At 34.2% G+C, this 27333-nt stretch overlaps 1 protein-coding gene across 7 annotated transcripts in view; it reads right to left on the bottom strand.

Annotated features, from left to right (window-relative positions):
- Positions 1-27333, bottom strand: part of Dh31-R (Diuretic hormone 31 Receptor) — a 373426-nt gene that overhangs the window by 62727 nt on the left and 283366 nt on the right. The gene's annotated exons all lie outside the window — the stretch shown is intronic.

The raw sequence follows: 27333 nt of genomic DNA, 5'->3' as shown, positions 1-27333 counted from the left end.
TTATTACAAGTCCATGGCGAAGACCTTATTTCTGAAATGTGAAAAATAATGATTATTTGGATCATTCATGAAGCGACTCATAAATTATGAATTCTTGATTGTCATTTTGAAATGTTACACGTGATATTTTTAAAGTAAAACTTCTTTACGCGCCCTTGACTTCGGGAGTTAATTTCGTGCCTGAAGATGGACAACTCTTGATAAATTATCAACAAAATAAACTTTAACCACAAATGAATAATAACGGAAATCAGCCTACCACAAGACATGGAATAACAATTTTCATATGTATCTTATTTTTCATACCATAAGCCTATTGTCCCGGTCTTACACTCAACCACGGTAATTACTGATGTATCCGATAATGAGAAAGATTTAAATGATATGTATATATAAAAGAAAGTTTATTTGAATTTACTTAATAACATCGTTATATGATTTGAAATTATAATTTATTGGTAAAAGCCATGTGGCTGCAGACCACAGAGAAAGATAAAAACAATTGACACTGACAGCTGTCCTGTGATTCACTTTGAAAAATGGTTCGTTTGTAAGTTTATATTTGAGTGTGGAACAAAAGAGAACAGCTATGGTGCAAGTGTGATCAGACTCATCTGCTGTTTTGTGAGATTATAAATGAGAAAACCCAATGTCAAAAACATTAAAATTTATTATTAAAATAAAGTGAAGCCTTGCCTTAGGGAGGTTGTATATTCGTTATTTTTTTAAATTTTATTATGAGTTACAGTTATTGAGAATTTAGCATCGTTACTGATTTGAAAATCTTGTAAATTTTTATCAATATTAGGTAAGAAGGCATAGATATCGCTGAGGTGATCAATGTCTGATCTTCCATTAAGACAATTATTTGATTGTAATATAAATGACATTTTCAAGAACAACCTTTCAGATGTATTTCTGTCAATTGCTAAGATTTCAGTTGATATGTAGTCCATGTTTGTGACCTTCTTTAAAAACGTGATTGCTAAGAGCACATCTCTCAGGATATTTTCTACTATCACTTTTGTGTGAAGTGATTCTATCTTTAAGTTGTCTTGACGTTTGACCAATATATGGTATGGAATAAACTGAATGAGATTGACAATTTGAAGGAGTTTTATCCTTCAGTTTGGAAAATAATTTATTTATGGTTAAAATGGTTATGAATGCTATTTTGATATTTAAATTATTAAAGATTCTGCAAAGTTTGGGTGTCGTATCAATAATATATGTTGAAGAGATGAAGACTATAGGAACTGGAGGTGGATCAGCCCCAAATGTGATATTTTTCGATTGCAAAGGATTTCTATCCAACCGGTTGTTATTATCAGCTCCATCATATAGATGGAGCTGATAAAGTTTTACTTCAGTCGTATGGTCTAAAGCATACTAGCTTTTTTCATATCTCATTTTGGAGTGCACTTGGAGTGCAATATGTTAGCACTAATATGAACGAGAAATCGCAGGGGACCCCGAACCAATTTCTTTTTTTTTATCAATATACCTATATGATTTTTCCATCTAGAACAAAGTTTTCCAGAACTCTCTCGAAAAGTTCGGCTCTAAATTTTTTTTATTTTCCATTCTCAAGATTCCATTCTATTCTCATTCCATTTTTATTCCATTCTCATTCCATTGTCAATACTTTGAATGATATGTATTGAATTTGCAACATTTGAAACATGTCATCGTTGTTTCGAATAATCCAGACTTTCCGAATATATCAACGATCATATTAAATTTACGGTGAAAATCTGCACTCAGTCATGGAAACTCCAATAAAATCACATCATCCGAAAATTTAATTCCAATGTGAAACTCGCTGGTTTCAAAGAGACTTCAATGAAGTCAGCGGAATATTGACTGCTTCTTAGAGATGTACAGAAGGGAAAATTTCAAAGAATTAGGAAATTATTTATCACGACGGAAGAGTATAGAGCCAAGAAGGTAGCAAGATACGCATTCAGTTCAGTTCAGTTCACAAAACTTCGGTCATATGAGGATTTTCATGAGAGATAAGATAGACGTGGAGATAGACAAAAATAGTTCAGAACAATTTGTTTCGTAAATACATAATCACAGAAATGATGAAGTAATGTTTATATGATCGTCATGTTGATGACGTTAGTTATAAGATACCATATGTACATTTTCTTTATGACTGAAATATGTGATGGAACATTGATCATCTCATTCTAAAAAAAAATTGTTTTATTTTCATCAAATAGGTTGATCACCTGGAGAAGCTTTTGCATCACATAATTTGTGTAATGTTATGAATTGATGAGTATTATTTACCCTCTCCTTTCAAGAGCTTGTTAATAAAAGAATATACTAGCTTATAGTAGCATCTGATAACAAAATGAAAACAATGTGGCATATTCATAATGAAGTAACTGGAAAAAACAAAAGAAACAATGCACATTCACAAGGGGATCCTGAGAAAATTGCAAATAACTATAATGATTTTTTAGTACAAATTATTCCACAATTAATTAACAACTTGAACTCTCAAAAGTGTTGCTGTGATATTTCAAACAACACTCAATCAATGCTTGTTATCCCAATCAATATAAATGAAATTATTAGCTTAGGACACAGACTGAAAAATAAGCACACTTGTGGTGTTGACGATATTCCAGCAAGTATTGTTAAATACTCTCTGCAAACAGTCAGTAGTAATATGCTTTATAATGAACAATTCATTTAAATTTGGGATATTTCCACAAAAACTGAAAATCGCACTAATTTCTCCTGTACACAAAAAAGGTGATTGTGAGTTGTTAGAAAATTTTAGACCAATTAGTGTATTACCAGCCTTTTCAAAATTGTTTGAAATGGCGATGTGCGACCGATTGATGAACTTCCTAAATAAGTGTGAAATAATTAATAATATTCAGCATGGATACATCAAGGGAAAATCAGTAGAGACAGCCATTATGCAATTTACGGAAAAAATAGTGAAGTCATTTGAAAATAACCATTCATTTTTAGGCATTTTCTTGGATTCATCTAAAGCCTGTGACTGTCTCAATCATAAATATCTACTCGAAAAACTCGAAAGGTATGGAATTCGTGGAACTGCATCAGATTGGTTCACATCATACCTAACAAATAGGCAACAAATAGTAAAAATATCAATTGATGGAAAGATAGTTAAATCTAACGTAAAAACAAATAACACTGGGGTTCCTCAAGGCAGTATAACAGGTCCAATTTTATTTGTACTCTTTATGAATGACATCTCGAACATATTGCAGCATCCTGTAAATATATCTTGCAGCATTACTAAATATGCGGATGACACAAACTTATTAGTTACTAGTTCTAATTCATTTGATTTAACTCAACAGGCAAATTATTTCTTAAGTGAAGTAAGTAATTGGTTCGCAAAAAATAAACTTATATTGAATGTCCAGAAAACTAATATCATTTTGTTTCGAACTCAACAACAAAAAATAGATGCACCAAGTAGTGTACAATTGTCTGGTAGCGAAATGAAATTAGAAATGAATTCAAAATTTTTGGGAGTATTTTAGATGAGCATTTGCAATGGAATATCCATATAGAAAACTTCGCAAAAAAATTTAATAAATTATCTTACAGTTTAAGAGTAGTAAGTAAATATCTAAATGATTACTCATTGAAAATTATCTATATTGCAAATTTTGAAGCATGACTTAGATTTGGGATTATGTTTTGGGGATCGAACAGTCACATGACTCATTTATTTACCATTCAGAAAAGAACGATAAGAAGTTTATTTAAAATGAAATATCAAGAAACCTGTAGAGGAATTTTCAAAAAAATCATATACTTACTGTGTATGCAATTTATATATATGAATGTGTACTATATCTGTATAAACATAAAAATAATTTTACAAAGTGTGTGGACCTTCATAATTATCAAACACGTAATTGTAGTAACATATCTTATCCAATACATAGATTAGTAGCAACTGGAAAACATCCCTCTTATGCCTCTATACGACTTTTCAATAGACTACCAGAGAACATTAAAACCTTGAACAACATCAACAAATTCAAAAAAAATGTTAAATCCTTCCTCATTGAAGTAGAATCATATAATGTAGAATACTTTCTAAATTATTCTCATTATATATTAGATTTAAGAATTATGAAAATTGACACTGTTTCATTTTTTTGTTTTTCGCCGATTTGTGTAAAACACTCTTTGAAATAAAGATTATTATTATTATTATCATTATTATTATTATTATTACTTGAAAATGTATTTTTACTAATAATTCATTCAATATCTTTGAACATCAGAGATGAGAATGATGTCAAAACTGAAGTTTCTATGGAAAATGGTATGAACTATCATAAAAATCAGAAATAAAACTCTCTTATGTTTTTTTGCCATTTTTATTTGTAACTAACACTACTGCAGTTTCTATATTGCTATTTTCAAACTCATACAATAAACTAAAATAATTGATAATATCAGCTCTCGTATATCTATATGTAATAAAGAGTACCTGAATTTAGTTTACCTGTGACAATGTGGGTATGCTAATTTGTAAACTAGTAAACTAGATCGATTTGATCATTTAGCAGATTACATCAGCAACGCTTATGAATTTCCAATGATTCCATTGAATTCCAAATGATTGAGTTTCTAACCCTTGCTTGCATAGTGCATAATTTCCGTATCGTTTAGATTCGGGAACTTGTGGTTGCATTCCAAGGAATGGTATGAAAATGTCGAATCATGTTTACCTAGTCTGAAGGATTAACATTTCTTGGTTGCGGTTCTTCTCAGATAAAACAATGTGGAAGTGGCATTCAGGCCACATGCCAGGTTATCTAATTTTCTTTTCAATCCACCCGAATCTAAACGATATGGAAATTTTGCGCTATGCAAGCAAGGGATGGAAACTTAAGTATATGTATGAAATCTGTATTAATGGAGTTTTATCCCAATACCAACCGTTATTTTTAACACCTCGACACGTGTTTCGATCACCATGTGATCATCTTCAAGAGGAAGATTGAGCCGAATATACATACAATATTGTCCTTATTTATACCATAGATACTTCTGCTAGGTACCTGCGTCTTAAGTGCCTTAAATTAATTTTACAATATTGCCTTATCTTCTAGTCTTAAATTACTTAGATAAGGTAACTGTGAAAAATTAATTTGAGAACATTTAAGACACAGGATCCTAGCAGAGGTATCTATGGTATAAATAAGGACCATATTGTATATATATAATTCGGTTAAAATTCCTCTTGAAGATGATCACTTGGTGATCAAAATACGTGTCGAGGTGTTGAAAATAACTGATTGGATATAAAATAGATTTGGGAAGCTGAATACACTTATTGAATGGATGAATGAATCGAAGAGGTTTTTGGTAGAGTTGGTAGGTGGTAGAGGTGGTAGAGTTGACCTGTGTTTAAATTAACGAATCAATTTGTTGACAGCAATCAGTTTTCAGAATTAAATACATTGAAACAGATTGCTGTCAACAATAGTTATCAACCATCTATTATTCACAAATTAATTAGTGAATTTAAACACAGGTCAGATAGAAGATTGGCCTCCAACTATACCACCTTGGTTAGTTCACCTTCTGTGAAATATTTTTCTTTACCTTATTTTTATCAAAATATGTGTAGGGTAGACTGTCCAACAGTGAACCGTGTCCCACAGTGGATCAGTCAAGTACACTGCACAGTTGCTTACATAAAACTCAAAATGATTGCCGTGGTTGAAGTGTCTACCATCGGACTATCCTTCAACCTATTATACTAAAACCAATAATGATTGAGAGTAGAAGTAAGCCCAGTTGACAGCAATTCGGGGGCGTGCTTATTAATTTTTGAGAGGGTTGAGAAGGAAAGAAAAAGTCTTAGTACAATTAGTTAAAATATTCATACACATTTTTTATTTATTTCATTAACACTTTGCAATATCGTAATTTACCTAATCGTTGTAGTCATTAGGTGGACATTTTTCACTATTGGGTTGCAGCAATTGATAAGTGAACTCTTTATAACTATTCTCAAGCTTTCGAGTAACTTAAACTCATCGTCAGGGGTACTAGAAAATACAAATTACAAATTTTTGATAATAGAATATAATATAAATGTAAATGTACAAATTTTCGTCAAATCTTCAACCTCAGATTCGTCACTGTTGCTACCGCTATCATCAAAGTGAATTATGATTGGTTCAATATTGTGTTCAATACGGTTGTCTACGTCCCACATTTTCTGCTCCTCTTTTAAAACATGCTGCATGCATTTCTTCCAGTCTTCTGCAGAAACAGTTCGAATAGCTTCTTGTAGGTGATGTTGCACGTCCACTAATTTAAATGTTCTGTTTTCTCGTGCCACATATCCTTTTACTTGCGCCCAGATTAATTCTATTGGGTTTAATTCGCAGTGGTATGGTGGTAACCTTAAAACTGTAATTCCACGACTTAACGCCATTTCATCCACTGCGAATTTTTTATATTTGTCTGTGTGTAATTTTGTTAGCTGAAGTAGTTCTGCCTTTAAACTATCTTTGTTATATTGGATGTTCTTATTAATTAACCATTCTTGAATTGCTGCTTTTTTCCATGATTGTTTCGGTAATGGTTCTAAATGTCGACTATGGTATGGGGCATTGTCCATGACGATGACAGACACAGGTTCCACAAGTTGAATGATGCCTTCAAACCATTTTTCAAACACCTCCGCATTCATCTCTACATGATAGTCGCCTGTTTTTTTAGATTTAAATATTAATTCACCATTTGGTAAAAATCCACTGTCGCTTCCTATATGCGTAACTATCAGACGACTACCTTTTCCAGATGGCTGTTTTAACCCAACTGACAAACCTTCAATAAAGGCTTGTCGTGCACTTGTTATATTACCATCCTGCCATACTTTTTTGACCGTATGTCCTTGGTTAACCCATGTCTCGTCCATGAAATAAAATTTTTTTTGAGCTTCCGAAATTCGTCAATTTTTCTTAGATAGTTTCTTCTCCATGCTATTATTTCTTGACGTTCAATGAGAATGCTTTTCCTGTCAACTTTTCCGTACGTAAATTTCATTTCGTGTACAAGTTTCCTAAAAGTTTCTTTATCCATTTTTGGGACCAATTCATGAACGCTAAGTGCCTCCAGAACTGTTTGTAGTGTGGGCAGCTCATTTCTGAAAAAGAAACTGTGAATAGTTCTGCGTATACTGATTTAGGCTTCTTCATCAACTGTGATTTTTTTTCGTCCGCTACTAGTTTTTGGCGTTTGTATGTCCCCATGAATTTCTGCTTCTCTTAGTATTTTGTAAATCGATGATTTTGGTACACCGGTATAATCAGAGCACATATCAACTAATTTATCTTTTGTAATTGTGGAACTTAATGATGTAGAAATGCCCGGTTGGTTATTCGGAAGTACACACGTAGAATTACAACACATATGCACGAAGTCATCTTTTGGTGGCTGATGATCTCTTTCAAGACAGTGAAATACTCGCAGTACAATTTGTTTTTCTCTTACTGACCGACTGTTTTACCTTTTTGACGTGGAAGGCCCGACCATGTCTCCCATTTTTTGAGTAGTTTGAGAACGGTGTAGAAATATAATTATTTCTTAACGCTTAAACACTTATTAGCACTATTATTTTCACCAATTGTCACAACACGTCGATTGCTGACTAACTTAACTGTAAAACGTACAATTCACGCTGTATAATTCACAAACCAATGATACGCTCATGGCTGCAAGTACATTAGTGAGGACTGCAACAATGAGATGGACAAAAACCATTGGACCATGGTTCCACTTCCAGGTGCAACAATTCCTTCTACTCTGTCAACATAGACTCACTTCTCCGGTTTCAATATACGCTAGCTCTTGAAATTCAATTTGCCTCGTCTCTATGTCAACTTTTTTATATTTTCCAAATGTGAAAAAACGTCAATTATTTTCGAAATATTACTTCAAGGAGGCCCTTCTCAATTTTGATTCGAAATAATATTCCGTTTTTGTTTCCACTTTTTTAGAAGTTTATTTTTGATAGTATTCAACCAATTTAGTACTTGCGTCGAGTACGTATATCAGAAGTCTTCTATTTTAACTTGTATGTGAAGTTATAAAAAAGTTATAATTTATCGTTTCATTTGAGCTACGAACTATGATTCACTGTATACTGGATGGTGGTTCACTGTATCCACATCATCGTACACAGTGAACTATATGTCATATTTTGAAAAAAAATTAAAAACTGTAATAAAAAATTCTATGAGTTCACAAATCATCATAGACATAAAGTGTCGAAACTTAGGACACTTCATTCGATATTTTTTCTTTGGTATTTAGATGAAAATGAATAAGCACTGACACTTCAGATGAAAATTGGTTCATTGTTGGACAGTTCACTATTTCCAAATTTTTAGAAAATACCATACCCGGCACAAAAATTTCTTTTAAATCTCAAAATAACTCAAGTAACTTTTTAGTAAATTCCAAAGACAAAATCAATAAATTACACAGAAGTGACACATCCTGTCTCAAGTTGCCCTTCTTTCATATAATACTTTGACTAAACCACATGGCCTCAATCTAAAAATGTATTCTCTTGGCTATCAGCCTATTTTGTTTTATATAAGTCAAATATTACAAATGTGCCATGTACTCATTTTGATACTTCCTGTTGCCTGACAAGTAAGTAATCATAAACAATTTTCCAAATTTCATAACCTTTAAAACTTCAATTTCCACAAAACTTCCTTTTCAATTAGATCACTTTCATACAAAAACCTTTTCGATTCATTCATTGGGATAAAACTCCATTATTATCCATTTGTTATTGAGAGTGGGTGAATCCATCTCAGATGAATACTTTTCAATTCATTCCTTATTGAATGCTCATGACCAATGATTTTTTTTTAGGAAGACTCTTTACTTTATGTAATGAAGCAAAATATCAATACTTCAAAAAATACTCGTTTGATAAACACTGACAAGGTGGAAACTTCAATCAGCTTCAATTCTGTAGAATTATTATTCTTCACATTCATTTTCGTACACTTGCCTGATAAATAAAGGAATTCACGTTCCGTTATAGACAGTAACAGTTGAAAATTGAAATTCTGATTGTACAAATTCTGGAGAAAGTTAATATATAATGGCCTAGAGTTATTAAGTGAAATAAAATTCACTGCAAAAAGCTCCGCGTTGACTTTACCCTTACTTGCTACACAGAAATATATTTTTGTTTTGTTTTGAGCGTTTGCGGTCCTTTCAAGGTAATGGATTTCAAGATTTTATTTTTATTTTCCGGAGAAAATGTGAGAGTTCAACTCATTTAACGTTGGAATAAAAGTGGTTTTCACGGATACATTTTCACTCCCCAAGGAGTAAAGGAATTACAACACCCTCTCACTGGAAAAATCGTACTAGGTACTGGGAAAATTCTGAGAATTTGTCGCCATAGATTTATCGAAAACCCTCAATGTAGACGGTCACAATAAGTTATTTTCATTAATATTGATCATAACTGTATCCACAAAATGAGGTTTTTCATGATGAAAAATAAATTGGGTACCTATTAGTAGAAACATTTGACAAATACTTGCACTGCATGAATCAAGCAGAAATGATGCTTGAAGAAGCTATTGTAGGTATAGCAAAACACGTGTCTCGATATTTATGAAATTTTTTTGTATGGTAGAACTAAAATCATTTTCATTTTTCAATTGAAAAGCATTTCACATAACTAACCTAGTGTAATTTGTTTCCCAAATAACATACTCATGAGGGGAAACTGATGCCTGTTGAACTTTGTTTCTCCGTAAATCACGTGTAACAGCATATGAAAAATATTCAATCAAAAATTTATGAATTTCCAGAAACAGCTGAACAGTGACTCAAAATTTTTCACATATGTTTTCGATTTGCGCCTATGTTTTGGGAGATTATGTTCAGTTCTATCCTTGACAAATAATCAAATAATCATTTTTATCGGTATATGGAGAAAAGAGAGAAAAAAGTCAGTAAAATCTATAAAAACTCATCTTTATTCTGTTTTACCTAATATGCTGATAACTACTCAAATTAAGAAATTCCAAGCAGAGATCGAATTTTTTATTTGGAAGAGACAGTTTTTAAGCTTCCCTATATATTATGTAGAGTAACATTCCAGTTCGATGAATTTCATTAGTTCGGTCTTCCATTGTCATTAAATATTTCTATACTCTTTTTAAACTGATCGTAGAAAATGAGGAGCTTTAATCTCAAAAACCTTTTTCCAAATTTGTGTTACGTTCAGTTACTGAAGTAATTGACCTAGTTTCCCTTTTCGTTGACTTCATTTTCGTTTTGAGTATTGATCTCATTTTCATTATCTCTTTTTATTTCTTTCCGTCTTGCTTTCGTTTTGCTGTAACTTTTGTTATTCACCAGAACATATGCTGAACCACGTATTATTACAGATTACTTATTTTACGATTTTCGATGTCCCATTCATCACATCAAAGCAATTCTCTACAATCTGATCACTATTCGGAACGTTCTCATCGATTTCAGCCCAGCCCCAAATGAAATATCAATCAATGTTCAGGTTGTGTTATGTATTTGGCAGTTCGTCAAGCCCACCACCCTCATTTGTGTTTATTTTTCAATCAAAATCTGACCGAACTGACGCTCAACGTCACTTTGAGTTGGGATGCATAATTAATGGTGAAAGTTTATGCAAAATCTTTGAATTAGGACCACGGAAAAGCTAAAGCATTCTTGAAAACCATTAACGCATGAAATTTTGTAATTCAGTAAAATGTGTAACATCAACATTTGAGTAATACGTGATGAGAATGAAGTGGATAAAATAACGCGTGAAAAAAAATAGGTCTAGTCACACTGTTGCTCCGGAAAATACTGAATATTTTGACAAGGCGAATGTTTATCCATCATTTTTTCCCAAAATTGCGCCCAAACATGTTTAATGTAACAATCCTCAACATTTTTCAGCATATTCTACAATTAAAGTTTGCTTTTGTCTGATTTGAATTGATTTTATAAGCAACATATGGCAGTGCTTCTAATAACCCGATAGTTAATTGAATATTATTTGTCAAGGTGAGTGTTTACTTGACTATTGCAGCTTTGGTAAATTAGAGAAAATGGCATCAAAACAGTGTGAACAGGATGTTGATTCATTCTGTTTTGTTTGTGGGAAATGTATTGAAGTAAGGAGTAAGAAATCTGCTTTGGCAAGAAATCTGAACCTTTGCGAAGCTTACGAAGCCTATTCCAATCTGAGTTAATGGCAAAAATAGATTGGAAAGAAGAAAACTGTAAATGTTTACAACCAACTTTTGGTTATACTAGTTCCTATTTTGTTATTTCCAACCTGGTATCGACAAATGAAGTTATAATGTTATGAAATTGCCCCCTCGTTGGGCGTTATATGTGTCCAATTGGAACGACTATCTCTGAATTTGAGGAGGCAAGGGTGCAAGTTGGTTCTTGACTTTTTACAGAAGTTCAATTATAAGAGCTTGAAATGGTTACCAAATGAGAACCTTTGATTTGATAACCCTTTTCAGCACTTCTATTGAACGTCTACAGAAAGTCAAGGGCCGACCTACGCCTTTGCCTCGCAAATCCAAAGCAAGTCGTTCCAACTGGGCACATATAATGCTTTCTTGCTGTCGGTTAACAAAATAAATGCAAATTTCAAAATGTTGTTTCAAATGACTATTATTGTAATTGTAATTGTTTTGTCAAAATCTTCCTGTTTTGCCAGAATTGATCATTTATCAAATCAAGTTTTGTAATTACCTACTGCTATATAAAAGACATTGCAGAATAGTTTGATGAATGAGTCCAACTGATGAATCAGCAGTGTAGCGAAACGCACCTCAAATTCAATCTATTATGAAAATTATATGATCATTATCTTATAATCATGAATAGTGTCAGTATGTTCATTCAGAAGTATGTTCCAGATCCAGAATTCATCTCCGAAACTCCAATGTAAGTATTGTGTTTCATGTCAGATGATGTTCTGGCAATGCAGCTTTTATTGTCACAATTGATGAATTACATAAGATATGCATATCTTCACAACTACCAAAAATTTTATATTTGATCAATACCCTCACCATTTATTTTTTGACATTTACCTCAATTCAACTTTTATATTCAATGAACAATGACAAAAATTATTTCAATTCACTTTTCAAATAGATTGAAGCTGTTGACACAAACAGAGTCTGTAAAGTTTTTGATAGGCCGCTTTAATAATTATTTCATTCTGTTTTGAAAACAATGGGGTGATGGGAAGCTGACAACTATAATGAAACCCAGGACATGAAGCAAGTAATCTGGAAGGAAGATAGTCTGATTGGTTGACGTGGGTGGTCAGCTCCACTCAGTCAATCGACCAATGTGAGAACCGGCGGTTCGAACTGCAAAGCCGGACGATCAATTTTCACTTTCTATCGTCCAAACCGTGTTGGAAATCACATGTTAGAAGGTAAGACCTCGTTAGTCCTTAGCTCGTACAAGTTTATACTTTTGAGTTGTCATTCGTAGGGGGACGTAGGTTAACGGAAAAACAGATTTTTGGAGAAAATCTCAGTTCATGTCGTTTTTCTCTCAAAAGTTCATAGTCCATAGAGAGTTCAGACCTGAATAAATTTTTTCTTGTCAAAGAAACAATTGTTATCGTTGGTTGATCAGTTACTCGCCCTACTGATGCCCTAATCTCTGAACTTTCTCCAAATTGTGTCAACTAGAGGGAAACATCAACGTCAGCTTCCAACTATAAATCAAAATGTCAGCGACTTGAAACGTTTTTGACCAAATGGAGAGGAAAAGTACCCACCTATACGCTTGTAATCCATTCATCACAATGAATATGTAGCTACCAAAGGGGTCGAGTCCCATTTCAACCTGTCGAATGACAGGATTGGATGTCTCCTTTGTTCACTGACGTGAACAAATATCCTTTCTGCATGTGGTGGAAAATAATTTTTTCCTATTCGGAGATGAATCCAATTTTATGTTGGTGGAAATGAGTGGGATATTACTGTAGCGGGACTGTGAGTGAAAATGATCTTTCGATAATGAAAATTGGTGATAGCATCGTTGGGACGGGGCAGAAATTCGATTAAACGAGGTTTACTGAGGATTATGATAGTTTTTAATTGCCACGCAGAAAATCCCTTGATTGAATGATGGATTTGGAAGAACATCCAATCGATTGCTATTTGGACACGCTCACGATCAATCCCAGAAAATGTCACCGATAATTAGGATAAACTCAAAAAAATTTAGAACCCAAATTTTAGAATTTCGCAAAATTGTATTTTTTGAAGTTTCAAAAATCATAATTACCTACCTGTCAGTAAATAGTGATTTCGACAGCGCTTGTCGTGTGCACTAATTCGTGAAAAATTACTGATATAGTACTCGTAATTACCATTTCTTCAGTACTCACCAAACGCATGATATTGATTCATTCACCAAACCGTTTGATTGAAATCTATGATTACTATTTTTTGAATATCATATAACCGGTTCATAATCAATATTTTCATCATTGCGATCTTTCATATGGGTGAATAAAATTGTTTCAATAACTCAATAACGTCCCTCCGGCATATTGATGAAAACAATTTTATAGATCACAGAGGCGTGATTCGATTTATATCGTTTTTATAAACAACCAAACGTGACACACTTTTATGTCTCTTGATATTCTACTGGTGACTAGACAATATAGAAATGTTCCAGACCGATGCAATATTCGATATTTGGAACGTATAATTCATCGTAAAATATTTCTGCAAGCGCAAATAACTGCCACTTTGGTTAGGAACAGACTAAAATGAGAAAATTGAGTTGAACTGGCCGATTCTTGATGGAAATCCATATAAAAACTGACTGATGAGATTTACTTTGATTTTCATTGAAAAAGGTTCACAAAACCGCGACACGTGTTTCGCTATGCAAAAGCTTCCTCTAGCAGGATTTCATTAACAATGATCTACGGTTCGAATTGATAATTAATTCTGATCTTCACTTGAAAAAGGCAGATGCAATCTTCCATATACTATGTTGCTTAGCGTTTCTATGAATTATATCGAATTCAATTTCATAACAAATATCTAGAAAACAAACTGAATGTTCATGTAGAAGTAGTTGTTTCGCAAGTTTTTTTTTCGTTTTTGTGTAATTCAATGTTTAAATGAAAGTAGTTGTTTTGTGGGGGTTTTTCCCCCACTTTATATATGAAAGTAACTTCTATGCACGATCTACATTTTTTTGTGAAGAGTTTATCTTGAAATTGATGCCTTTTTCCGCCTCTTTGGGAGTTTCTCACATTTTCTGTATGAAAATGCAGAAGTAAAAAAAGGTTATTTCCATGGTTATTTCCTCCATGTTTATCATGGAGGTGAAATTTCTTATCAATGCTCTTTCATATACCACATTGTGAAGCGTTCCTGTGAACAATATTTGTTTCAATTGCATTACGAAAAAAGTATTTTCACTGTAATCCAATGTTCATATATTTCATATCCATAGGGAAGCAAGCAGTGAAAAGGTTTGACCCAAAACCAATTGTTTGTAACAATATCTTTGAGTATCTGGAAAGAGTGAGAGCCTCCTGTTCTCTTTGATTCCGCCTCTGGCATAAGATTCGCCGATAAAATATTGTCACATCTTTTATACCATTCATTAACACATGGAAAATTTCATTATGATAAATGCTGTGTTATGTTGTTAGCTACACGCTTTATATTAGTTTCACCTATATATATGTATGTATGTTTGTTGGCTTGTAACTCCCAACCTCGGGATCTGTATTGACAGAATTATCGACATTATCATAGCTTGGTCTATTCGCGGGCAGATGGCGTTGTACGTAACCTCCTTGATCTATTCGCAGACAGATGGCGCTGTACGTAATCTTCTTGATATTTCTTGATCTATTCGCAGGCAGATGGCGCTGTACGTAACATCTTTGATAGGTTGTTCAAAACAAAATCAGAATAAAAGATGGATTTTAAGAATTATAAGTATTTGTACTACAGATGAAATATTTTGATATTTAAATATTTCCAATTACCCGTGATTTAGTACCTACAGAAAAAAGTTTTGAACGAAACGAAAAATACATTTAAAAATCTAATTCGATTATTTGAAAGCTAACCAGAATATGGATTTCAATAATGAAAACGTTATCTTGAATTGTACACCTAAAAAATTCAGGTACTTAAATATTTAAAAAAAATCGAAAAATTAGAATTAAACATACATATCAAATCAAAAGATTGATTTGAAAAGTAAAAATATTCACTGAAAAAATATTCTAAGTCCATTAATATTTTGAATTGAACATCAAATCAAAACATCAAGACTGAATTGTTCCTTGAAATTATCAGGTACTGCAAATTTTCTCTTCAATTCAAAACAAATTTTACAACTGTCCGCCCTGTTGGAGACTCATTAACTATACTAACTGCATCTCAGTATTACTATAGAATTTTAGACCTCAAACTTTATTATGTTGTTTGAGAGGAATTTTACATTCGTGCGCCGTCAAAGATTTATAATACTTGTGACAAGAACTTGAAAAAAAAATTTTTGTCAATAAATCGGACTAAAAAGTGAAAAATAAATATAGTTTAAAAAACTAAAAAAACACGCTTTTAAAGGGTGGGCACTTATTTTTTGTTTATCAAGCGCCCGTCGTTTTTTTCACAATAATACTAGTATTTTTCGTTCATTATTGTTTTAAGCTCAGTAAAAAAATATTTTTAACATTTCAGTTCGATGTTCTTTAAAAGCGTGTTTTTTAGTTTTTTAAAACTTTATTTATTTTTTACTTTTCAATTTCATATGCTATAAAAGCGTGTTTCTTAGTTTTTTTAACTATATTCATTCTTCATTGTGTTTGTGAAGATCTAATTCGAGTCATCCTAATATGGCCAGTGTTTCCAGGTCATTTTATGTTGAGCACTTTATTTCGTTTCAGTTTATCGATATAGAAGCCAGTAAATAAAGTATTTTATAGTTATATACTACATAAATGACAACTATCTCAATTCATAGTTATTTATTGGTTATTATAGGTAGTAAAGTCATCAGCAGATTTGAACTCTCAAACAGTAGAACAGTAGCTCGAGAGCTAAAAAAAGATATCTATTGCAAAAATATTAGACCTGGAAACACCCAACACGGCGTTCCACTCGTGCGATTTATTCTTCATCTGCAATGAATTGACTCGCAATATTGTACAGTTCAATTGTTCCGGAACATTCGATTGTTTCACTCGTAGCATTGCTGAAAATACTATGAAGGATGTAACTGACTTTACTTCTTTCATGACATAACAATTATTGTAAGTGAATTATTGTGTCTTCACTAAGGTTAGTAAAGACACACCTGAAGAAGTCTTTGAATGACGAAACACGTGTTGCATTTTTGTAAAGTGTTTTTTGAATACATCAGTTATGGATTTTCATCAAATATCGGCCTATTCCATCATATGTAACCTAATGAACCGAACATCAGTTGATCTTTAAATTATTCTTGATTTTTCAAATGTTTCAATAGTTATTCTTTTATTCCGGAGGACAACAAATCCAACGAATTGAAAATTTATTAAATTCGGTTCAGCTCTTCTGGAGTTAGGAATGGTATAACTAACAGGAAATCAGAAGATTGATAACATCTTTAGTGAAGTATTTATTGAATCCATGCTTATTGCATAAGTTCGATGAGTTTCAGCGAATCGTGTTTTCTCATTGACTTTATTAATTAATTCATTCGAAAAAAAAAATTCTTCATGAACTTCTACCGAGCAAGCGACACGACGTCTGCAACTGTCTTCAAAGTTTTCTTATGATTTTATTACTACTCCATTCAGCTTTATCGAGTTTCGTAGCCAATTTTCATGTTATTAGATTTGCTGAAAAACAATTCCCTCAAATACAGTCAATATGAAATTGTTCGGGAACAAGAAAATGAACTTACAAAAATCTCGATAGCGGTGTGCCAGTAAGTCAGCTTAGTTATTCTGCGTTATTAAAGACTTTTTCCAATGAAGAGTATTCTGTTACAAGATGAAAATAAGTGGATTCCGTTTGAATTAGTCGATGAAGGGAGAAGTCTAAGTCACCTAATTTCATTTCAGTTCATTTCGGATATAATCCAACGCTATTCGTGGTATTAGCCAGGGGAGTAGTTGCTTTCTGATAGGTGTCAGTCCATTAACCTACAGTGTAGGTGAGTTGAGTCTGGCCTGGATGAATTTTCTTTTCAGTTAATTTGCTTATTAGTCAGTGGGCTATGCTATGAATAAGAAAGTTTTTCTTCCTTATTGAGAATTGGGCAAATTACGGATATGCAGTTGGTTAGTACCTCGTCCACCAGATGGGGTGACATTTTGAGATGTTCGCTCCAACTTCGGAAGAGGAATGAAATACTCTGAAAGAATTCCGATTTTCAATTGTGGAATATCATTGACTTTAGATCGATGATGGTCACTATCTTGCACTGATGAGTGGCTAATAAGCCCGAAACCGGTCTGTAAGTGTGCCCGTTCCACAATTGAAGGTCGACTCTATCAGTTGTATTGCCAATTGCATATGCTGGTAATTTTCTGTGAATATTCCTGCACTGACGCCTGTCGGATATAATCCAACGCTCTTCGTGGTATTAGCCAGGGGAGTAGTTGTTTTCTGATAGGCGTCAGTCCATTAAACCTACTGTGTAGGTATATAGAGACTGGCTTGAACGTTTGAAGTTCATTTGCTTTAGATCAGTTAATTTGATTCAAAGCCAGTCTTTCAGTATGCGCCCTCCTTCCTCATACGAGAAATTGGGCGAATTTGGATATGCGGTTGGTTAGTATCTCGTTTACTAGATGGGGCGATGACAAATTTGTTGTTTGTCGTTCGCTTCAGCCTGGTTCGAGGAATAATACTCTAAAAGGAATTCGATTTTCAATTATGGAGTATCATCAACTTTAGGTTAGGTCGGGTTAGAAGGTAATGAGGTAGGCTAGAAGGTAACTATAATTCAAGAAAAATGACTGAAGCTTCAGCAGCTAAGTAGCTCCAAATCATCATTCAATCAGGACTTGTGTTACGTGCCGGTTTCCCGCCAAGTAACATTGGGCTATTTTATTCTATGTAAATACACTAATATCAGTTCAGATAGGCAGCCCACACTACAACTGCCAAGTAGGGTTGGTTGTCTACCTTTGATTAAGAACATTTTAAAGGAATTTATTATTATAAACAAACTTGGTACTCCAGAAAAGGAAGAAAAGTCAAAATATCTTCATTCATTTATATAAAGAGATGAAAATAATGAGTGTAGAGGGAAGGCCAATATGTTACAATTGTCAATACTTACTTGGCATTCCTGTTTTGATATTCAATTGACGCATTTGGAAAAGTAAACAAAACCTAGATGTTGCCTTTGTCATAGGTGTCATTTGCTGCCATCGTAGTTCGCAAGCCGGTCGAGAAAGATCGACTACCGAACTAGTCAGGTTTACTTCCTGGCGGTAAAATTTGATTCAGGCGAATTATAAAATAGCTGCAGCTGTGTTACGTAAAAGGTGACCGTTATGAACATTCAAACAATCACCTTGATCAATTATAGGAAGTCTAAAGGCAAGAAAGAGTGTTATATGAGGAATTTCAATAAGTAGGAATTGAAAGGCGGAAATAGGTTATGAGAGGAGGGGAAAAAGAGAGGAGAAGGGAGAGGGGGGGTTCGAGGAGACGAGGAAGAAACAAGAGGTCTTTTCCTAATTTTGTTAACAATTTGGAGAAATTGTTGCATTCCAAAGTATTTTGGGTTTCATAAGGGAAAGACTCGAGAATCCCGAGTACGAGTACAAGGAGTTTGCTGGTACGGGATCCCGACAAGAGGTCGGATTTGGTGTTTTGCCCTAGCCTCTCGAAACGACCGCTTCAGACCACCAGCCGCCATTGTTAGATATTGCATTTAAGTTGGACATCACGGAGCTGCATGATAAGTAGCAGTAGCATTATTCATTTGATTTATTCTGGTGAGTCCGTTTCTTTTTGCTATGGCCTAACTGATGCAATACATGTCACAACCTGGGAAATACCATCGTGAGCTTGCATGCACGCTGCATCCTGTTGCATTCCGCTGTATCCTGCTGCATTCCGCGGCATATAAACACACTTGATCAATTATTATAGCTTTATGAATGCCTAAAGCTTGCCGCAGCTGTGCTTGACACCGATTCAGTTTGTTTAACAATACATTGCGTAATCATTAGCATCCTCAACGCTTTACGAGTACTAGAGACTTGCCTTAATACGATTTGCTGCCTCTATTTCATAAGAAGTGCTGCATCAAACTGTTATTTTGCCCTTATCAGTCAGTGTAACTTTGATTTGTATCAAATTTGTGATTACTGAGTTTTGTAAATGATTCAGTGTTAGATTAGAATTATTATTGATAGATTTATTGAACTTGTTTCCTGTTAAGTAACGTGCTCGAATCAGGTGTGATCACACAGGCACGGAAGCATTTCTGTTATATATATATGTATATATACATTAATCTGCTTTGAGAAATACCCCTCAAAACCACTTTGGGTTGATACAAACACTGCATATTCTCTCTTGATATTTGTCATTGTATGTTATTTGAAACCTGTTAAAGATTCAATAAAGTTTTTGTAAAATATCAAGAACAGCACCCTTTGGTGGATTTATTCTCCATACTCACCCCCAAATTGCTGAGCTAGCCGAGTGGTCATTTGAGTAAACTTTTCAGTGACCGGAAAAAATATTTTTGTTACCAATACGGTTTTGGAATATACCGAAGGGGGGTTTAACTTTCATTCCAAAACCAAATTTCTCTTCCACCCCCGTTGAACAACGTAACACTTGAAACAAAAAAGAATCCTACTAACAGTTTGAAATTATATTATTTGATTTCAATATATTCATCAATGACAGCATTGTTTAATTCTTCAACGACAAAAGTTATGTTTTCCAATTCGCAGTCTCGATACCAAAAGTTTTCAAAAGTGTATTCATTGTTACCATTCAAAAACTCAGGCTCCAAATTATAAGAAGAAATTTTGATGAACATGAAAAATATTTTTTGGCAAAATTTACAAAAACATAAAAAGAACCTTGAAAAAATTTTCAAAAATTTATAAACTCTCTGAAAGTTTTGCAATGAGTATGAAGTATTGAGGATATGCGAGAAACCTTAAAAAGTATAGTCATGTCGAAAAAATAAAAAAACTAGCAACATTTTTTCAAAACTTGAAATGAGCTTATCTAAGGAATGACTTGTTTATGTATCATCAGAGTTGAAACAAGCATCTAGCTGAAAAAAGTTCATAGATGATCTCAAAATTATTTTCATTCAGTAACTCTACAGTACCAAACTTTTTGCGGGTTGTTAATATTTAGTGGTAATGTGTTGATTCACTGGAAACTTTTGTCGGACGATCTCTATAGACATTTAACGATCACTTCATAATATTACTTCACATATTAGTCAAAAATATTATTTATTCCCCCAAATAAAATACTATACTTATCTTTATACCTTATATCAGCGAAATTTCGAAATAAAATTCGTTTGTGAAGAATAACTTGATTGAATTCCATAATAAGACAACAAAAACATTGCAATTTTTTCTATTTTCGGTAATTTTGTTAAATATTGAATAGTTTGAAAACTGAATGTGTCAAAAACTGCAGTTAGTGTGATTGAACTTGTGTGATTTGTGCTTCTTACGAATCAGAGAGATATAAAGCCAGTTCAATTTTTAAATACTCTCATATTATCATTAACTATTGACAAACTCTTGAATAATATCAATGCATTCGGCACATTACTAATTTCCGGAGAGGTAAGTAGGTCTGAGGTGAGTGGGTCTATTCAACCCTCCACCGCAACCGATAAAGGTTTATTGTGGCTCACACCTATTCACTCTCGGCCAAATAAACCAGCTTCTTAACGAAGCCGATTAGTCTGTACGGTGACTGGTCTTTCAGGTCAGATGGTGAGAGTACGGATCTGCCGAACTCAAAGAACCTGATTCGGTCGCCAGCGGGGCAGGCACAAAGCATATGGTCTGCAGTTTCATCATTTTCCAGACAGAGGCGACAGACACTGTCTTCCGACCGTCCAAGTCTCTGCATGTGATGATTCAAATGACAGTGACTTATAAGAAGGCCTGTTAGACATCGTAGTTCATCCCTACTGTAGTCCAACAACTCTTTGGAATCAAGCTTAGAAGGGTGAAAAACGCCTTGGAGTGAGCCAATCCTGGAAGATTCTGCCAGAAGTCCATAACTCTCCTTGCCATCCAGGTGTTAAGCAAAGCCCAATGCGATGCCAATGACAGGTTCTGGTCCAATGAAGCCGCTTGCAGCACCCTCCTCTGCAAGAGAGTCAGCAGCTTCATTGCCTTCCAGGCCAGTATGGCTAGGAATCCAGACCAGAGACAATCTGTTTTTTGGTAGTTTGCTACCAATTTAGACGTTGCTCGTTGGGAGCGAAGAGTTTCCAACACCGCTTGACTGTCTGAGAATATTTTTATTGACTTGTGAGTGAGGTTGGATTTATCCAATCTCTCCGCGTAAATTTCCGCTTGAAATACAGTCTCATAAGTTCCTAGGCAGGTAGATAACTCTGTCCTGAGTCTGCGACTGAAAACAACTGCACCCAAACCGGAAGGTGTTTTTGATCCATCTGTGAACCAACAACTATCTGCTCCTAATATTTCCCTCTCCCGCAGGATCCAGTCCTCTCTACTCGGGAATAGTACTTCATAAGGCAGTTCGTAGTTGACAGTTGGAGGCATAAAGTCAGAGGTCATTTCCAAAATGCTGTGACTTCCACCAGTCTGTTGCACTCTGCATTGGATTGATTGCATAATGAATTGTCAATGTGCACAAGTCTGTATGCAGTCCATCTAGCCTCTTTTTCCAGAAAAATGTGGAGAGGAGGTAGATCTAGATCTTCATGGCCACTGACGGTGTGCTACTGATGGCACCACTGATGGCCAGACAAGTCTGTCTCTGTAGATAGATATATAGATTTATTGAGCCTTTTTGCTACATAATGTGTAGATGGGATAAGTCATAATTGTAGTTATAAACTTGCATACATATAAACATACAAGGGTATAAACAAACATATAAATAAAATTCTAGGTCTAGACAGAATGCAAGTTAACTAGGTTTCACAATAAAAATAATGTTGTCCAGGCATCATATAAAATCCTATGTAATAATATCAATAACAGATATATATATATATATATATATATATATATATATATATATATATATATATATATATATATATATATATATAATAAGTTCATATAAGATGTGGTACAAATACATTATTTAAATATGAATAGTAAGCCAGAGAGCTTCGCTTGGGCCGTTTTCTGTAAAGCCTTAAAGCCTTCGGCCACCAAGGAATTGCACCATACGTGATCATTGGTCTGACAATCATCACATAAATCCAATGCATCTGTTTGGGACCTAAAAACCCCAAGTTTTACCACAAATCCTTCGACATGTCCATAAAGACAGTCTGGCTTTGTGTAAAACTTTTTTCAAGTGAGCGTTCCAGGTGAGTCTTTTATCAAGGACAATGCCAAGATCCGGTGAGGTATACTCGTTATCACTTTCAGGATCTGCTTTTTCTATGTTTTTCAATACAAACTATGTATTTTGAAACACCTTGAGTTTAATGATAAAGTTTGACATTTGAGAAAATATTTTGAAGAAAATTCTCAATGCTCACTTACGATTGAAAATAATTAAAATATAAGAACTATAAATTGTTTATTTGCGTATTTGTAACTGGCCTCGAGGTAGTGAGTTATGAATCTAGTAGGTACAGCAAGACCTACAAGATTGGTTGAATTGGAAAAATGTTTTCTATTTTGGGGAACTAGAACCATTTTTGTTCAGATCAAGAATATCTGTGGTTGTTTTTAAAATATTCGTCAAAAATTTGAATTGTCGAATTTCTTTGTTTGGCTCTACCGCCTCCATTTTGAATGATATATAGAAGGCAGAGCAACTTTCAATACTGTTTCATATTTGCTATGATCTGATATAAACCAATTTGCAATGCGACGTTTCGTTAAGTTGATTTCATAGTCAACTTTTGTAAACGGACCGATATTTTTTGGGTCTACAACTCAAAGATATTCATAAACTTCACATATCGAAAGAACATGTAATATACCAAGTAGCAAACAGAAAAAAATATGTCAAATACATCGTTCCTTAAACACATATTTCTTCTTGAAATAATATTTTTATGGCAATTTTCCAGCATTTGTGAATTTATAGCCTGGGGGATCCACTCCAGGGAAAACTCATCCCGTCACATACAGTTAACTTTGAACTGGAGAAAAAGTAAAATCTAAGTCCCAATTTTTATGAACATCGATACGGTTTGTTGAAATTATACAAAAGAAAAGTCATTGATTGAACTAGTAAATTATTCCAAGAGAATAAAATGTTAAATACATATAGGTATGTACCTATTGTCTCAACAAACAATATTAATTGTTGGTCAAGAATGAAAGCAGCTTCAAATCGTTTCTGAGTAATTTATTTCATGAACAAATCAAAATTACTAGCACTTGGTTGATGTACCTAATACATTTACGGATTGTTCAATACAAATCACGAAATTATAAAACAAGAACCAAAATTGATTGGCACTCCGGGGCGACTTCATTGATTCAAGTGGCGCATTTGATTTTTCAGCTGCAGGAAAATCCGGAAAAACCTGCAGCAACACATTATCTGAAGATCTTGATCTGCCAATATTCTTCTTTTTATAAAACAAAATGTAGTGTGTCTCCAGAGGCTTCAATGTATTCAATTCATCGCCAGAACACTTAGTGACACGACTATCGTCAAACTTAAACCAGTCCGTTTCGTGTAATAATGACCAGATTCAACGGCAAAACCTCAGTGAACAATGATATAAATAATGAACTGAAAACTAAAAAATAATTTGAAAGGTTCTAGATAGCAGTCATCACACCACTCTGTTCAGCAATCTACGGTGTTGATCAGATAAAAGAATAATAAAATCGTTGGATGTAGTTTAACCTGAGTAAATATGTAAATACTACGCCCAACGATTTTATTATTTTTTCAACTGATCAATACCGTGGATTGCTGAGGTGAGTGGTGTGATGACTCTACCTAGGATCTTCAGAATTATTTTTAGTACATTATCTACATCACTATTTCCTTTTATTTCAATAGAACCGTTTGATATATTTTTTTTACTTACTTTAGTTTCTAATTTTGTTATTCAACTCTTCTCATTCTGTTTAGTTCATTCAGAACCTCAGTATTACAAGGTAATATGTAATCCGTTATTTTGTAGCTGCGGTCATCTTGAGTTTGGATCTATTTTTTAAGGATCAAACACAAGCACTACAGGAAAATTCCTAAGACGCTCTAAGAGCGGTGCCTGTGCGAGAGTAGTAATTCACATTGGATTTGAATGGCTGAAGATTAAATCCACTTGGAAAAACGTTTTCAGGAAGTTTATTCCACATAAACGCACTTCTACAGATGAAAGAGTTCTTGAACAGTGAAGTTCGAGGTGTATTGAGTTGAACCTCAAAACGATAACCAGCCATAGTTTGTTGCGTGTTTCTGATATTTCAAAGTGTACTACTATTGTACTAAAGCCGTGTCATTTGATAACTATATTGAGATAGTTGTGAAAAAATATGTATTCCGCCATTTTGTAGCTGCGGCCATCTTGGAGTTACAAAGATATAAAATGTATTGAATTTTATTGTCATGAAAACTGAATGTGTGTACGAAACTTCAGATCAAGTGGTCAACAAGAAGGGGGTCAAACTCTAAAATGTGAAAATGATTACGAGTTAATGTGTTAAATGTATTATACAAAACAATACTTAATGAAAATGAACCCTATTCATTTTGAATATCGATATGCCGTGCTGCGATACTATGCATAATGTTTATTAGTCCGCGATTCTTTGGGTATTTATAGGTTACTCGAAAATCTAGAATAATTTAGCAAAGTAATTCATTGTATGGCTTAGTATATGACCCATTATATACAGTGCTAGTCAAAAGTCCCCTCCCCCCCTCGTATCTTTTGAACGGGTATACTTCTAATAATGAAATTTGGAGGGTGGAAATAAACGGATGTAGGCTTCTTAACTGGTCATAACAGGTGACGCAATAGTCATAAATGACGTCACAAGGCCACTGTGACCAAAAATTTTAAATGGGACCCTATGGCAAGTGACAGCTCGTTTGAAAGCTATTGAAAATACCTATTCAGTCATACCAATTTTGTTTGGGTTTCGGCTGATTTTGATTGATAAATTGAAGAAATACGAAAATTATAGTTTCGCATTTAATTAATAAAGATTTAAGAACCAGTTCTTATAATAAGTGTTCAAAATGTGCTCCATCTACTTCCTGGCAGTAATGCATCCTATTGCTAAACTCTTGTCGTACTCGTCCCAGTGTGTCAGCGGAAATTGCCCTACATTCTTCAACAATTCGTTGTTTCAGAATGGCAATTCTGTCAGGTGCTGTAGCGTAAACCTTAGATTTCAAGTACCCCCATAGAAAAAAATCTAATGGCGTAAGGTCCGGTGACCGAGCTGGCCATTCGATCGAACCTCGTCGTCCAATCCATCTACCACGATATTCTTCATCTAGGTAACGTCTTACTGCACCGTAATAGTGTGCAGGAGCACCATCTTGTTGAAACGTTATTTCCAAGTTGTCGAATTCATCTGGATTATCTTCTAGAATTTCAAGAATTAACGCCTCAATATCAGTTTGTAACATCTCCAGATACAATTCACCGGTTAAGTTAGCATTGAGAAAAAGAGGCCCAACTATGTGGTTTCCCAAAATACCTGCCCAAACATTTACTTTTTCTGGAAATTGAGTATGTTTTTCACGAAAGATGTGAGGATTTGTGTCACTCCAATACCTCACATTTTGAGTGTTAACATTTCCATTGAGAAAAAAAGTACTTTCGTCACTAAAACAAATTGTCTGTATGTAGCCTGGTTGTTGGTTCATTTTATCGGACATAGTTTCACAGAATTCTAGTCTTCGGTCGGGGTCATCATCTGAAAGTTGGTGCACCATTTTTAATTTGTATGGATGAAATTTGTTTTTAGCCAACACCCTATGTACTGTCCTTTGACTGACTTCACAGATAGACGCAACTTGGGCTGTGGAAGAAGTAGGGTTCACTACCATTTCTCCAAGTATGTCAATTTTTTGGTCATCACTAATTGTTGGTCGACCAGATCGTTTGGCATCTTGAACACTACCTGATGCTTCAAACTTCCGAAGAAGCTCCCTCAAATAAACCCTCGATATAGGGCGATCGGGGTACCTCTCATTAAACAGTCGTTCCGCTGCATGGAAATTGTTTCTACATTCACCAATTATTAAGATAGCTGCTACTTTGTCGGCTACAGTACGTACCATTTTGCCTATGTAAACACTTAAACGTCTGGTTAAACAATAGCTTAGGTAAATTTTCAAGGTATAAACACTTTTGACAAGTAGATAATTCAAACACGTCAACCTTTTTGACAATGAACCAGAGGCGTACTCTAAAATCTTTATTAATTAAATGCGAAACAATAATTTTCGTATTTCTTCAATTTATCAATCAAAATCAGCCGAAACCCAAACAAAATTGGTATGACTGAATATGTATTTTCAATACCTTTCAAACGAGCTGTCACTTGCCATAGGGTCCCATTTAAAATTTTTGGTCACAGTGGCCTTGTGACGTCATTTATGACTATTGCGTCACCTGTTATGACCAGTTAAGAAGCCTACATCCGTTTATTTTCACCCTCCAAATTTCATTATTATAAGTATACCCGTTCCAAAGATACGAGGGGGGGAGGGGACTTTTGACTAGCACTGTATAATTGGAAATCATCTGCGTAGCCCGTGGGTTGGGCTACCTATTGAGCGCGTCCCTAGATAATAATAATAATAATAATAAAGGTCTTTATTATTTTCAAATAATATACATATAGATTTTAACATTGTATGCAAAAAATAAAAACATTTCTGAAAATGAAGGGCGAAGTTCATTTTCTGCAGACAAACGATAGTTTTACTACGAAAATGTTCTTCCAAATGGCGGATAGGGGAACGGCCAGGGGACTGGACGCCCTGTCCGGGAAGCCAATGTGTCCTTACGGACGGGGTCACCGGACTCCTGGTCAGTGGCAGAAATAAGTAGGGTGAGGGGAACTTA

Source organism: Leptinotarsa decemlineata, unplaced genomic scaffold, assembly GCF_025532065.1.
Source record: "Leptinotarsa decemlineata unplaced genomic scaffold, Ldec_3_MD MMD2_tig00000008_RagTag_RagTag, whole genome shotgun sequence".
NCBI lineage: Eukaryota > Metazoa > Arthropoda > Insecta > Coleoptera > Chrysomelidae > Leptinotarsa > Leptinotarsa decemlineata.
This window is presented reverse-complemented; position numbering and strand designations above follow the sequence as displayed.